The 14554-nt window shown below is 36.8% G+C and overlaps 2 long non-coding RNA genes across 8 annotated transcripts in view; one reads left to right on the plus strand and one right to left on the minus strand.

Annotated features, from left to right (window-relative positions):
* Positions 1-295: 295 nt before the first annotated feature.
* LOC140683727 (uncharacterized) lies at positions 296-6794 on the plus strand. Its single transcript, XR_012055101.1, has 3 exons — positions 296-1047; positions 2176-2389; positions 6593-6794. It is a non-coding gene; the product is annotated as an uncharacterized lncRNA (long non-coding RNA).
* The window catches only part of LOC115494366 (uncharacterized), an 83746-nt gene continuing 71329 nt past the window's right edge, over positions 2138-14554 (minus strand). For 6 of the 7 annotated variants that reach the window (XR_012055100.1, XR_012055099.1, XR_012055096.1 and 3 more), the window contains one exon: positions 2138-6655. This is a non-coding gene — a long non-coding RNA (uncharacterized lncRNA). The remainder of the gene's footprint in view (positions 6656-14554) is intronic. The other variant, XR_012055098.1, reaches the window with a different exon arrangement.

Below are 14554 nucleotides of genomic sequence, written 5' to 3' on the forward strand. Positions count from 1 at the left end.
TTTTGCTGTAAGACAGCCAAATTTAGTCACAAGCTATACACAAGAAATGTTTTTGCTTAAAATAATACCCAGCATACAATCCAGTCATTCAAATTTTCATCAGAAACTGGTATTGTTGTTCTCTTGCAGCTGCTTTTTGTCAGACAAATTTTATTTTACAGAGCATTACAGTAACAGAAGTAAATCCCTCTTGGCAAGAGTTTGTTAGAGACTGGAGAAGTCCTTCTCCTGTGTTACCTGCAGGCAGCACAATGTTCAGCAAGTCCTCTGGATTGAAATTCATGTGGTGGTAAAATCTAATTACATTGGGTTTTTGGTTGGGGTTTTTTGGGGGGTTTTTTTGGGGTTTTTTTGTTGGTGGTGGTGGGTTTTTTTTAAATTTTGTTTTGTTTTGTTTTCTGGGGATGATGATTTTGTGCTGCTCTGGAGCAGAAATGCTAAAAAGGCTGTGTTAGACCCAGCCATGTTTTGCTGCTGAAAAATCAGGGTGCAGAGAGTACAGGCACAACAGGCTCCCAGACCTCGGCTAGGGGGATGTGTTACCTGGTATCACCAACACAGTTGGGCAGCGTAACTTCTCCACTTGAAGTCCTCATTCACAGACCTTTAAGTATTTTTCCTTTAATTGAAACCCCTGAAGGAAAACAAAAACAATCCCTCCTCATGTTGCTGAGGGAAATTTGTGACCTGTTTGACAGATGCTTACCTGTTCTTCCAGGTCCCAAGGCTTTCCAGCAAATGAGCCACCAAGCTGCTCCTTACTGATCCAGGCAGGAACATCTCCTGGTACAAGAACATATTTTTCTTTCCCTTCAGCTGAACCTTTGCCCATCTTCATGTAGCGGGCCTCACTTTAATAGAGAGATTATTCCTTGTATACTTTGGAAAAAGTAATTTCTGTAGAAGTACAGAATGACCTCATGCTTGTATCATTTCTCTCACCAGTCTATTTTGGAGGCAAAGGCAGGATCCTGGTGTGTGCAGCTCAAAGCCACCTGACCTAAAAGATTGATGGGCTCTTGGGCTTCTCTTGGTTCTCAACACAGGGTAAAAAAAATCAAGAAGACCATGACTGTTTTGCCTAATGTAATATTTGAAAGTAAGTGCATGTGATGTTGCCTTCATCAGTGATTTCCTCATCAATTTTTTGACATCATGGAATGCAGTGGAGACTAGTGACAAGTGTTGAAACAAAACTCAATCTTAACTCTAAACAAAGTTACTGTTACTTTGTGTGTGTACAGAACTAGCATGAAAATGGACAAAACCTCAGGCTAACAAGAAGGCACCAGGGGAGGAATGATTTAAAAGGATATTTTCATTTCCAGAACCAATTCACATCTTCACTGGCTAAAGCCAGGCACAATAATATCAACTGTTAGTCTTATAGCAGCATCTTACAACAGTGACACAGACAAGTGTGTCTGTAATAAGATTTCTTACATTTCTGCCTTATAATAGAAGAAAAATTATTAGTTTCTAGAAGCTTTGGGAAAGACATAATATTGATCTTGCATATATTTTTGCATCCTTATAAGTTATTAAGGGGAGCTATATTAAAAAATTTAGTTTCAGTATTAAAATATTTTGCTCTATGGTCATGGTGGGGAGACAGAATAAGTTGTTCGGTCTTCTGCCATGAAAATTTTATTTTCTAAGAAGCTCCTCTTGGTTCATTGCTTATATACTCCAATTATAAACATTGAAATTATAGCTTTCATGAGACCATATGCAAAAGAAGAGTCTCCCTCACCTATAGCTTGAACTGGTCAAAGGAAGATTCTGAATCCTAAACCAAAACTCTTCCAATTGACTTGGAAGCTCATACATGCATCAGAACACCAGGCTGGTGAGCTCTTTGCAGCCTGTGTTGCTAAGGAGACGAGGAGCTGGTGTTGGAAAGTAATGTTTAGTACATTTATATAACAAGGAGTTGCAGGTTTCAGTGCTGCAAGTGTCCAGATTTCTGCAGTAATATATATTGGATATATTTGAGATGGCTGTTTCCTTCCACAAAAACACCCCAAAACCAACAACAACAAAAAAACCCAACCCCAAAACCAAACAAAAACCAACCAAACAAAAAAACTTATAAAGGAGAATAAATGAAGAAATATTTGACACAGTGGTAAGAGAATTTTTTTAAATTTATATTTATTTATTTTTTGCTCTCAGTTGGGTAATCAGTAGCACTGAAGGAGTCAAAGTATTCTGAAGAAAAGAACTGATGTACTCTCAGCCAAGCCCACACAAAACAGTGCCTGAAGGTTGTACACTGCTCCAGACCCATTCATGTGGTCAGCCAAGCGCTGAGAGGCAGCAGCCATTTCTCCAGTGAGGATTCTGAGCTCTGAAGATCCCTCCTTCCTCACTCAGCAAGTAAACTGAGGTAGGGCTGACTGGGACAGAATAGTTGAACCCAATGTTAACAAGGTGAACTGTTTTCTTGCCTATCCTCAATGCGCAGGTGCATTTGATGACCAGGGATTTTCAAGGAAACCATTTTTCTTCTAAAGAATTCACTCGCACTCTAGTTCAGTTTTGTCTGGCTTTTTTCATTTCAGCTGCCCATTTTGACAGTGTAGAAGGCTACACTTGGCTGAAAGGAGTTGTAGAGGTTTTTAGATTATATTCACTAATTTCCTAATAAATAGATCAAAATACCCCTAGCACAGCGATAATTCTATTTAATAGTTTCAGCACAAAAACTATTAGTAAGACAATGACATTGAAACAGATTTTTCTAATTTGTTTGACACATCAAACAGAAATATATATTTAAAAGTTCTAACTTTTACCACCAATCAGTTTTGTAGTTAAACTGAGACCTTTGCTGAAATATTTACTGAGAAGAAGTTAATTCAGAGAAATTAGTTTTGCATTTAGTTCCAAAAATTACTGGCATTGTGGGATTACAAAACTGCTGGTATAAAAGCTTTTGTGAGTACTTATTTTATACTAGAATGTACTAGCTGTCATATCAATATAGTCACAATAGAAATAAATGGGATCAGTTCAATTTATTCAATTTTTTATAGAGGTACGCAAAATTCTGTCTAACTATAGGAAACACAAATTTTCTTAAAATTAGTTACTAAAGTTAAAAATAGTAACAACATATGTACACACTTTCCTGCTTCCCATGTTTGAAAAAAACTGACATTACTTTCTTCATCCTAAAATCCAGATTTGCAAACAAAATAAATCTGAGTCCTTCTATCAAGTTGAGCATTTGCAAAATAAGACATTTCCACTATATTAATTTTTGGTATTTAAATATCCTAATGAAGGCAGGAGCCAGATAGAATGTGTAGAAACACATTCAAAATAACAAAATCTGAATCAAAGAATTTACAGACTAGCAGAGAGTAGTCTGCACAAACACTGGAAGAACAATTTCCCTAGTATGTTATTTGTCCAATGGCAGGAATAGGAAATCCTTGGGCTTTATAATCCTCAGGTGATTTAAAATAATTAGAAAATGTCCAGATGCATACAGCTAGTTGTGTTTTAAAGGAATTGACCACAACAGAAAACAACGTCGACCACAACCTGTGTGAAATAAACTCATAGAACAAATAACACCTTGTTGAGGACCAAAGGTGTTGTAAGAAACCTAAACTGAATGTCTTTTATTTAATAATAAGCTCTATCAATTGTGAAACCAAAGAAAAATATATTTAGAAATGAGAATGGGTGTCCTATATGCTGAAAGGCACAAACTAGTATTTTCTGGAAATAGTTAAATAATAGTGGACAAAACTCAATTTCTATATAGTGAAATAAGGTCTCCTTAAATCCAAGTTGTTGGTAAAAAATGTCTAACTTTGAAAATCTTTGCTCCTCTAATGCTGTGTCTACAAATGATAGATTGTTTCCAGCTTATTGAATGAATCAAGAATTATATTTTTTGTTATGTTAAAGAGGTTGCATTGACAGTAAGCAAAGAAAAGGCTCTGTTTACCTCACTCTGGCTGCTGTACTCTAAGTAAAATTAAAGCTTCTGGAAAGGAGAAGGAAGGAGGGAATTGTATTTTTTTCTCAAGAGCAAGATGAGCTCTGCAGAACTTTTTAAACGCAGATGGAAAAGACAACAGGAGAAATGGTGAGCAGCATAATTACAGACTGGGATATTCCTGAGAGGACACAGCTACTTGCCTATGGCATTCCCTACAGATTCAAAGCTGAGCTCTGGAGGAAACACGCCAGAGGACAATACCTAGGAATGGAGAGAAGGTTTCAGTCATTATTTCAGCCCACAAAGTCACTGGCAGCTGCTGATTTTGGTAGAATTTGTTGAAAGGATTCTCATCCGGCAAGACACATTGGTTGGGGTTGATTTTTTTATGCTTCCTTTATCCAGTGTCCGGATGTTCCCTACTGTCTGAGCCATATTCTCCAACTGTGTTTGCTTTTGTGCTAATGGCACAAGTAGTATTAGAATTTGGAGATTTTGTAGCTTACATTAAAAATGTATGACAGGAAAACAGCAGAGTGGTTCTGTTTCTAGATTTTAGCAAATTCAGCATTGAGACAGGAGAGAGGCATAAATACCGAGTAATCCCAGGCTGGAATATCAGGACACAGATATCCACAGTGCTTTGCTAACACATTTGTTATTAAGCTGCTTTTAGGATTATGTTTAGAGGAATAGGAAATGATGATGCTAAGCAGTTCAACAGGCAACTGCATCAAACAGGTATCATAGACTCTGTGGACAACTGGCTACCATCAAAAGGCTTGAAATCTGAAATTCTTACAACAAGCTCATCTGTACAGAGCTCAAAGCCATATTCACGATCACAAATAGAAATGTTGTTGTGGCTGAATGGGTCTTGGATATAGTTCTTGAAAATCAAATATTTTCCACCAGAATTTCTCAGTTGCCCAATATTTATTATCTGTACATGATCAAGAAATTCAGTTTACAAGCATCCTATTCTGCCTAAACTTAAAAAATGCCAAACATTTATTTCCTATGAGAAAAAGGTGAAATTGGTGATTCTTTTTTATTAGGTGATTGATTTTTATTAGCTTTTTAAAATTTTCACCAACTACTCAATTATTTTCGTTTCAATCAGACCATAGACAAGCCTACTAAATTCGGGATTTTCAGTATGATTTGCTGAATTTAAATTAATTTGTTTCTGTCAAGCAAGAGAACAATTTGGGACATTTGATCTACATTATCAAGCAGATTAAAAAATCCTGTGCAACAGATGTTAACAAACATGCACAACAATTTCATAGATTTCTGAATTAAACTATAAGGAAAGAAATTTGATTCTTGCTCTTCAAGCTGACCTTTAATTTTGTGGTCATTGGAATCAGATCACCTGTGGTCTCAGTCTAGCATAGTCTTTCATCCTAATAAGAATATAGTAGCAAATCCTAATCAGAGTAGTAATGCACTCCCAGCTATGTACTGAGTTCTGTCCTGAAGGACCATAGGACTGAAGAAAAATTATCCACCTATTTTCCATTCCTGATGGCAGATGATTTTAGAAATAGTGGTAATGAGATACTACTGGACCTGTGGGAAAAAGAAATTACACAACAATTGAAAAACAAGCCCAGAGCTTGTTACCAGGGCATTTTTCATAAGATTGATTACATAATCTTCTGGTAATTCATTAACATTGCCTAATTCCAAAGTTTTCTTCTGTTTTCCAAAACCATGAGATTTAATAGGTTGTTTTCAAAAAATCATGAAGATTCAGGGTGAAATTTTCAACAACATGCTACTTTTATTTTAAATATTAGCACATTGATGATCTGAGATGCATCTGCAGCTATACATCGTCTTTCTGCCACTGAACCTGAGTATTCGCTCATTGCACTTTCAAACTTGTCCTTATACCCTGCTGAAGTCATATTTCAGGTTATCACAGGAGGAAGGCTGTTCCCTGCACAAGCAGTTTTACTGGATTAGTTTCTCTCTAGACAGATGGTTTTCTTTGAATTTTTGTCCAGAGTTGGGCTTTTCACCACAAAGATTAGAAGCAAAAACTAAAGTTTAACCAAGGAAAGCAATAGCTAAAGTTCTTATTTTCAAGACTGGAAACTTATAGAAGTAAAGGAAACAAAAAAAAAAAAAAAAAAGAAGTAATTATAGATTGTACCTGTCAGTATTACACAACGAGCCTTGAGGGATTATGTAAAACATTCTTACTCAAGGAACAGTTTCAGCTCATATCACTTCATGCCCATCCTTGCTGCTACTCCTAGTATGAATTAGAACTAGTTTGAAGACCTGAGAAGTTCCCCCACTGCTAGAGTTCATCAAATTCTTTTCTGAGTTATTTTCTCTCTTTATTCAGAACAGAACCTTATCCTCCCTTTCTCATCTCTTATCTGGCATTGTTATTGTGTAGGAATACACTTTCTGGATCTCCACAATAATGGGTGTTTTGACTCCTGTCCCCCCCACCCTGTCTTTCAGAAGAAGCTATAACACGAGTTTTACCTTTAGATAATTAGCAAGTATCTGAAGTGCATGGGATCACCCACAGTGTTAATGCATATGGATGAGTAGTGAAGGAGAAAGAAAACTTACTTTCAGTGACTGTGGTTCCTCTGCACTTTTCTTCAGAGCTCTGTCCATGTTTCTTCTGCATGTGCTCCTGTGATTGAAGGGAAGTGCCCTCTTATCTACCTGGAAAATAGAAGGAGAATGAAGGTGCAAGAGTATTTTTCTAAGTCAGTTTAGAAGACCTGACATTCTCAGAGCTGAGGTCATCAGTCTTCTCCACAACTGACAATAAAGATGGAATAGTAGTCAACTGGAGTACCAAAGCCTCTTGATGGTTTGAAAGTCTATTGACTATCCAGATTAAAAAGAAAACTGTGTCCAGCCAAGAAATTCTCATGCATATGCAGATCACACTGTTTGTACCTAGGAATCGAAAGAACAGTAACTACTGTTCAAAGCCTAAACTTGTGTCTATGTCTTCTTATGTCTTATGTCATCTTTCCAAAAAATGGTAATGATGAAAGATGAAACTAGCTGCAGAAACTGGAAAGATCATGATAGAAATATAGAGGTAAAATATTAATTAACATAAATGGACATTTCACATTACAATAAGCAAAAAGGTCACAAAAAGTTACTGTGGGGTAAGAGCTGAGTGCAACCTTCATTTTGTTTTACAGAGCTGGAAAAATTAGTAGCAAACAGAACAAAAAAAAAGAACTCCACCCCAAAACCCATGAATGAAATAATATGAAAAACATTTTGTTTTAGCAAAAAGACATAATATAGAAAGAGTTTTGTTTTGTCAAAAATGTTTCTCTCCACTGTCTAAGTGTTCTGATTCAGCTGAGTAGCTTAGATGATGCAATGGATACAGGCATGTGCACAAAGAACAGCACCTTCCAGGCATATCTAAAGCAAAACAGGGTCTGACTTAATCACCTTCAAAATAAAAACACATCATAACGTGAATAAACATGTAGAAAACACTCAACAGAGAATTGCCTTCCTTTACATGTTTCAGTTGAGGAGGCTTATGGAATGTTTCCAATTTGATATCCAAAATGTATCCATCTAAGACTAACTCTTAGCACAAGTAAGACTTTTAAGTGCTAGACTGTACTAAAAATGATACATGTATTTTAAAAAGGTATTTCTGTATGCAAATGTTGTTGGCTATATTCTTGCTCCAATAGGATTTAAAGATTTGCTAGTTCAGTTTTCCATCAGTAAATACTTCTCATTCAGCAGGCATTACAGCACAACTAAATCCATTCTCTTTTAAATATTCAAAGCAAAGGAGAAGGTTGAGGGCAGCCCATGGCACAGATCAAAACCCACAAATTAAGTAACTGAATGAGAAACATAGGAGGCATTCGGCAAAAATTTTCTTTTACAATACACCACACAGAAATTTTATTTCATTTTTGAAGCAAACATTCAGAGGTTTCAAAATCTATGTTTTTCAAAACTAAAAAGATGTCTTGATACAGGTTTGTTCAATCATTTGGGGCCAATACTTAGTATGACATGCTGAAAGGCAAAGCTGGAAGATGTCCGAGTTCCAGATAAAAGATCAAAACTACTTTTTTTTTAAATTTTCCATTGCAATTGCCACTCACTGTATATAATATTTAGTCTAAGAAAATCTTCACATTATTTCTTAAATTTATTAAGGAATTTGTACAAACTGTTATTCCTGAAAACTGCTCTTTTCACTGTAGTCTTATCTCCCTTTGCAAAAAATGTTCATGAAATAACTCACATACAATGAAGCAGTGTACTCAGACTTGAGATATATGAACAGCAGATGAGGGGGTTGTGATTGACTATATATTCAAAATACAGTGACTTATGAAGAAGGGGCAAAAATGCTTGTAGTGTACAATGTATGGGTGTTGAAAAGTAAACAAAGGTAATATACATTACTGCTTTGTTTGATTTCCTCTTTTTAAAACTTATACCCCATCCAAACACAAGCACATTCTATCCTAAGCAACTTGGAAGTGTTTTAAGAGTTATGATTGGCACTGTCCAGTTGAACTATACACTCAATTCATTAGCTTTTTTTTACCAGAAACACAATCATCTATATCTCTTCAACTGAATTCTTTCAAATATTAGGTTCCATAGATCCAGGTGGGTAAGTACAGCTACAGAAGATTATTTCCATATTACAGTTTGTTTTACCCAAAATGTAATCTGTAACTCTGGAGAAAACATGTTATAACACTGTGCAATTTGGCAACAAAATAATGAATTACTAAAACTTGAATTTGTGTGCTAAATCAACAGAAATAAGTAAGCCCAGCAAAACAGCCTGAAAGAGAATTTAGAGTCAATTTGGATAGGAATCTAGCCAAAAGAGAGGGATTAGCACTTCTTTGAATAATTTCACTGTTTGGTCATCCATTCACTCTTTTTGTACTACATACATGTGGAACCTGTCATAATGAGGTTTGAGCCCAGGCCAGAATTTCACAGGTATTGCAAAGAATAAATATTTAATTTTACTGAATAATTTTGCAGCAACGTACAATTGCTCTCTTGATGTCTTCAAATTATATCTGAGTGTGTCTTTAAGAACATATGCTTTACCATAGAACCATTCTGTTACTGGAGTTAGAGAATGAAAGATGGAGTTAGTATGTCTTATGCAGGAAGTCAAACACGACAACTTAGTGGCACCGTCTGGTTTAAAAATGTGTCAAATGCAGGTCAGAAATGAAAGAATATCTATGGGTTGCATTTTATCAGAAGGTAGTATTTGCTGTGCTGGCTGCTATAATATGATCACACAAAGACCAGGTTTGTTTTTTGCTTTCATATCTTGTGAGAGAAGCCAGTGATTATAGGCAAAACCTACTTCTAAAAATGTGTACAGTTCTCTCTCATCCTAACAAAATCAATGGCTCTTTTTTTTTTTTTTTTTTTTTTTTTTTTTTTGGAATGGTATGCACTCTGTCCTTCACTTAATGCTGCTATTTAGGTGTTATTATCCATTCGCTTGGAATCAGCAAGAACTAATGAAAAACAGTGAAGGAGAAGGGGCTTCAGAAACAAGAGTTAATATCAAATACTAGGAGATCTTGCAAGTCCACAACAAAATCCTCTTGAGAATGTTGGTATCTTGACTCCATCCCTCCTTTATTCCAAATGGTTGCTGTGCTGATACCAAACCATACACTGAGTGGCAAAGGGAAGGCAGAGGAAAGCATGACCAACAGCTTGCTTCCAGCTTTAGTGAGCTGCAGTGGGAATGATCATTTGCATTCTGGTACAGCTGGTCTGCTGCAGCCTTTGAATGGAGTGACTATGCAAATCAGTCATACGGCATCAGTTTTGTACTCCGCTGCTTTCCAGGAGGGTTAATTAAGTCCTGAATGAAAATTAAACCAAAAAGAAGATAAATTTTTCTGCTTTAGGGACAATCAAAACAACGAAAAATATAGTATGCTAGGACCACACAAGCAGGGACAACAGCTGGTGAAATAAAGGAGATGGGACTGAGAGGATACAAATCTTCTGCCTAAAGAAATAAGTGTGCATACTTGTTTGGGAAACAAGATTTCACAGAATCAGCTGTCAAACTCACTCAATCCAAAGACCTAATTTCTGACCTTGTATTTGCTGATTTATTACCACTGATAACCAGAAACAGAGTCCTCATCTGCAACTTCAGGGTTTTCTCCTAAGAATTCTTGGCCAGAAATTGATGAGATTTTCAACAAAATGTAGGCCCAAGTTTCTAAGTGCCCCACTGCAGTAGATCACAGAAATAACCGTATTTAAGGATTCTTTCAGCGTAAATCCCACAGTTCAAAAATAACCATAGGCTTAGATGAGAATCATGATTAAAAGCATCCCAGTGTCATTTGGCACTGCCCTTGTCATATCCCCATTGCAGCTTCAGTGATTTATAGGATGTGTGTCTCTATGATCACACAGTAAACTGTAAAACACTTTCTTACATATCACAGAATCATACAAACATCAATGCTGAAAGAGGCCTTCAAATCTAGTCCAACCATCATCCTAGAAGCTCTTGAATACTTACAGAGACAACATCTCCCCGGCCAACTAATTCCAATGCCTAACCACCCCTTTGCTGATTTTCTTTTGCAAATATCTAATCTGGACCTCTCCTGAAAAATGTGGGGTTTTTTAATTTGTGTTTTGATATTTCATCAAATAGTTTTGAAGGTTCAAATAGGTTTACTTGAACTGTGTTTTTTCTGCCTTGTAATTTTTTCTGCCACAACTAATGTCAGTTCACTTCAGATGGTGATGAAGGATGGTTAAAAATTCATAACAATAGAAATGCCAGAAGAATGTGCTTGTGAAGTAGGAGTGGCTACCCAGCAGCACAGGCAATTCATACAAAGCTGTCAGGTGTTGTTCCAGTGAGACAGAAACCCTCATTATTGATACTTCCTTTCCGACTCAGAGAAGTCTGCCTTAGCTGGATTACATAAAAAACCCAAGAGGAAGGTGAAGCAGGTTGGGTATCTTGGCAAACACTGAGAAGAGCTTGTGCATGCTCATACTTTAGTGCACGTGTGTGATGGGCACGTGTGTGCAAGTCCCTGGGTGGATGTCATTTTTCCACTGCATTGTTAAAGTGGAGTGAAAGGGCACTGCCCACACTCCTCTCTGAGGACTTGACCCAGTGGCAAGGACCTTGCATTCTTCAGCTGAGAAGTGCATCTGTTTGCCTGAGCTGAGCCAGATGAAAGCAGCACTACCAGGCTCTAGCTTTGCCTCAGGCCCTTGCTTTTGAAAGAGCCAACCCTGCTGTTTCTCTTTGGGGCTTATTTCTGGTCTGAGAAGTATTGGCTAAAAGGAAAATCTTCAATTTTTCATTTGCCTTTGTAGCTTAGTAAGGAGACAACATATATTTTTCATTTGAAAATTCATTTATTTTAAATATGGCAAGAGTTTGAATTTTATGCTTGAAAATCACAATCAAATCTCCCCCAGACAAATTGATGTTTTCATAAACTGGAACATATTTAGAGTAAGACAGCTCCTCACAATTTCATTTATTAGCAAGAACAAGTTTTAGAAAACTGCTGGTCCCATATTCACTTGCATTGGAAAGTAGCATTAGGCAGTGGTATTCCCAGTGGTATCCCTGACCAGCTACTTGGGCAAGCCCTTTCACTTCATTGTGTATCCAGCTTCCAAGAGTGATGCCTTTCTGTTGGAAGCTCTATTGTGGATTGGGTAGTGTGGGCACTTTCTCAAATAAACAAATTTTGTACTGTGTTCAGCATGGTTAGTTTAAAAATACCAGTGTTTTTGTACTAAATGTTAATACAGTTTCTCTGAAGAGGCTATCACTGAAATACTGAACATACTAATACCTTTCTTGATATGATCACCCTCTCATGAAGAAGTCTCTCACCTGAAAGCAGGATGTCAGGCCTCATGCATAGAGTATGAGACTCCCACTGTCTCCCAGGACTACTCTCCCAACCAGACCTACATGTTACCATTATGCTGTGCAGTTCTGAAGCATCTCTGGCATATGCTGACAGCCATCTGCTAGACACATTGGCAACCTGTTAACTAGATGCATTTAGATTTTTAGGTCATAACAGGGGGAAGCCCAGGCACATAAATGCAGCAAGGACATGTGCAACCCTTCCCCTATGAGTTGTTTTGTTACTTTCATTATGTGATCTGATGATGCTCTGATGCAATTTTTAAGTTTTGCAATGCAGAGCTGCCAACAGAAAACATATAAAGAGACAATTGTGAGAGAGATTAACAGAGCTCTCCACATACAGAAAAGCGTACCACAATGTTGGATTTTTCTCTATATATATTTTCCTAGAAGAACTGACTATAAACACTTTTAAAAGCACCCAGAAAATTCAACATTTGATTAAAACCATAGTTCCATAGAACAGCCTCTGTTGGAAGAGACCTTAAAGATCATTTAGTTCTAACTCCCCAGCCAATGCCTGGGATAACCTTTCACTAGACCAGGCTGCTCAAAGCCCCATTCAACCTGGCCTTCACAGCTTCCCTGGGCAATCTCTTCCAGCGCCTCACTCCCCTCAAAGAACTTCTGCCTAACATCTAATCTATACTTCCCCTCTTTCAGTTTGGAGACATTTCCCCTTGTCCTGTCACCACATGACAGAGGGACAGTGAAAAGTCCTTCTCCAGCTTTCTCATAGGCTCCCTTCAGGTACTGGAAGGTTGCAATTAGATGTCTATATTTTTCACCCATATGAACACCAGCAGAGCTTTTTTATTTAACCTGTATTTTATTCATCACAATCTCAGTTCATTCTAAAGTTAATCCTCTGTTTCTGAGACCAGATGAATTTTTTTTTAAACATTGGAAGAAACCAAGGCTGAGTCAAATGGTTTCAGTGGCTTTTTGTTCTTTTCTACTGTTGTCTGGAAGCAATTTTCTCAAGCTATGTAATTTATTTGTCATCTTTCTCAAAATCCCCACACAAGAAAGAATGAGAGCCTTTCTTTGGAATTAAAAACAAACAGAAGAAGCCTTGACATTAGTTTTTTATACATATCGCTCATATCCTGAGTGTAATAAATAGGTGTTTTTAGTACCAGTGGTGGAGATCTTGGGGAAAATAAGTTATGACTGAAATCTTGTATTCTGGAAAACAGAAGTGATAGTTTGAGTCTCCAGGGATTCAGTCACACATTACCTACTAAAATGCAAGCAGACACATATTTTTCTGTTGTAAAAGCTGACATGTAAAAGCCGAGTACGTATTCCAATCTTTAACCTGGTGTTTAAATGTTCCTTCTATACACTCATACCAACAAAACAACTCTGCAATAAAAATGAAATCCAACAATAATTTCATTTTTCACAAATGTCTTTTTTTTATGTTTTGTCTTTTTCACAGTCTGGGTAAAAAGGTTAATGTTCTCATGAACACACAAGAATATTAAATTTTGATACTATAGGACCAAAAAAAAAAAAAAAAGAGAGACAGAAAAAACTAAATTCAAAGCTGAAAGTTCCTGAAACAAACTTTCTCTTTCTTTTTTCACTTACTCTTTTTTTCTATTTTCTTGATCCAGCTTGAATGCTTCCACTGGGCAGAGCTGTGGCAGGATGATTGAGGACATAAAACTGAAATGTGTAGGTTCCAATTAATTCTTGCAAAATAATCCATATCTTCAACTGCATCTGGAAACTCACATGGTCATTTGTGAGAATTCATTTTGGTCTTTATGCTGCCAAAATGCAGTGGTTAAGTGTCAGGTGTGACATTCCGTACCAGCTATGGGTTCTGGATTGATTTAAATTCAAAGGCTCATAAAATGTGCAAACAATCTATTTCAAAATGGAAGAAGTCCTGTCTGTGTTCAAAGCAGACCAAAGCCATTTGTAAGCCAAAGATGGGAATAGCTTTTCCCAGAAATACTGGAATGTGATAATTTTACAGCACCCTGGCCTCAACACTAGAGTATTTGGTAAACATAAGTTATGAAAAACAGAAACATTGAATAAGAAGAAGAGATAGAGTCACTCCATATACACAGTTACTTCCTACAGCTCACCAAGATTACCTCAGGCTGACTGGACTGAACGCCAGCCAATTAGCTAACATCATGCACAAGGATGGATAGGATCATTCTCAAACACTACAAACATTGGCATTGAACTAATTTATTGTTATTTTATATTCAATTCCAGAAAAATTCTAAATAAAACAATTTTGAGTTATATGAGTGGAACCAAGAATGTGAAGTTCTGAAATATTCTCCACATATTATAATAATCATAATCTTCAGACAGTTCATTGCATCATAATGTCTTTCTCATGGAAAGCATAACAAAGCAACAAACTGCATCGGGTAATTAAAAAAAAAAGCAATGAATGAAGAAACCCCAACCCAGGTTAGCTAATTGGAAACTATTTTGTTGTATTATTTGTTACTGTGAAGAAAGGATGAGAAAGCTGGACACACTTGAGAAGTGGGTATGAGAACTAACTTCACATGTGAAAAAATTGAAGATTTCTGCAAGTGCAAGGTTATGCACCTGATTTGGGACAAATCCAGATATAAGCACAAACTGGGAGAAGA

This window comes from Taeniopygia guttata, chromosome 3 (assembly GCF_048771995.1).
Source record: "Taeniopygia guttata chromosome 3, bTaeGut7.mat, whole genome shotgun sequence".
In the NCBI taxonomy this organism is placed as follows: Eukaryota; Metazoa; Chordata; class Aves; order Passeriformes; family Estrildidae; genus Taeniopygia; species Taeniopygia guttata.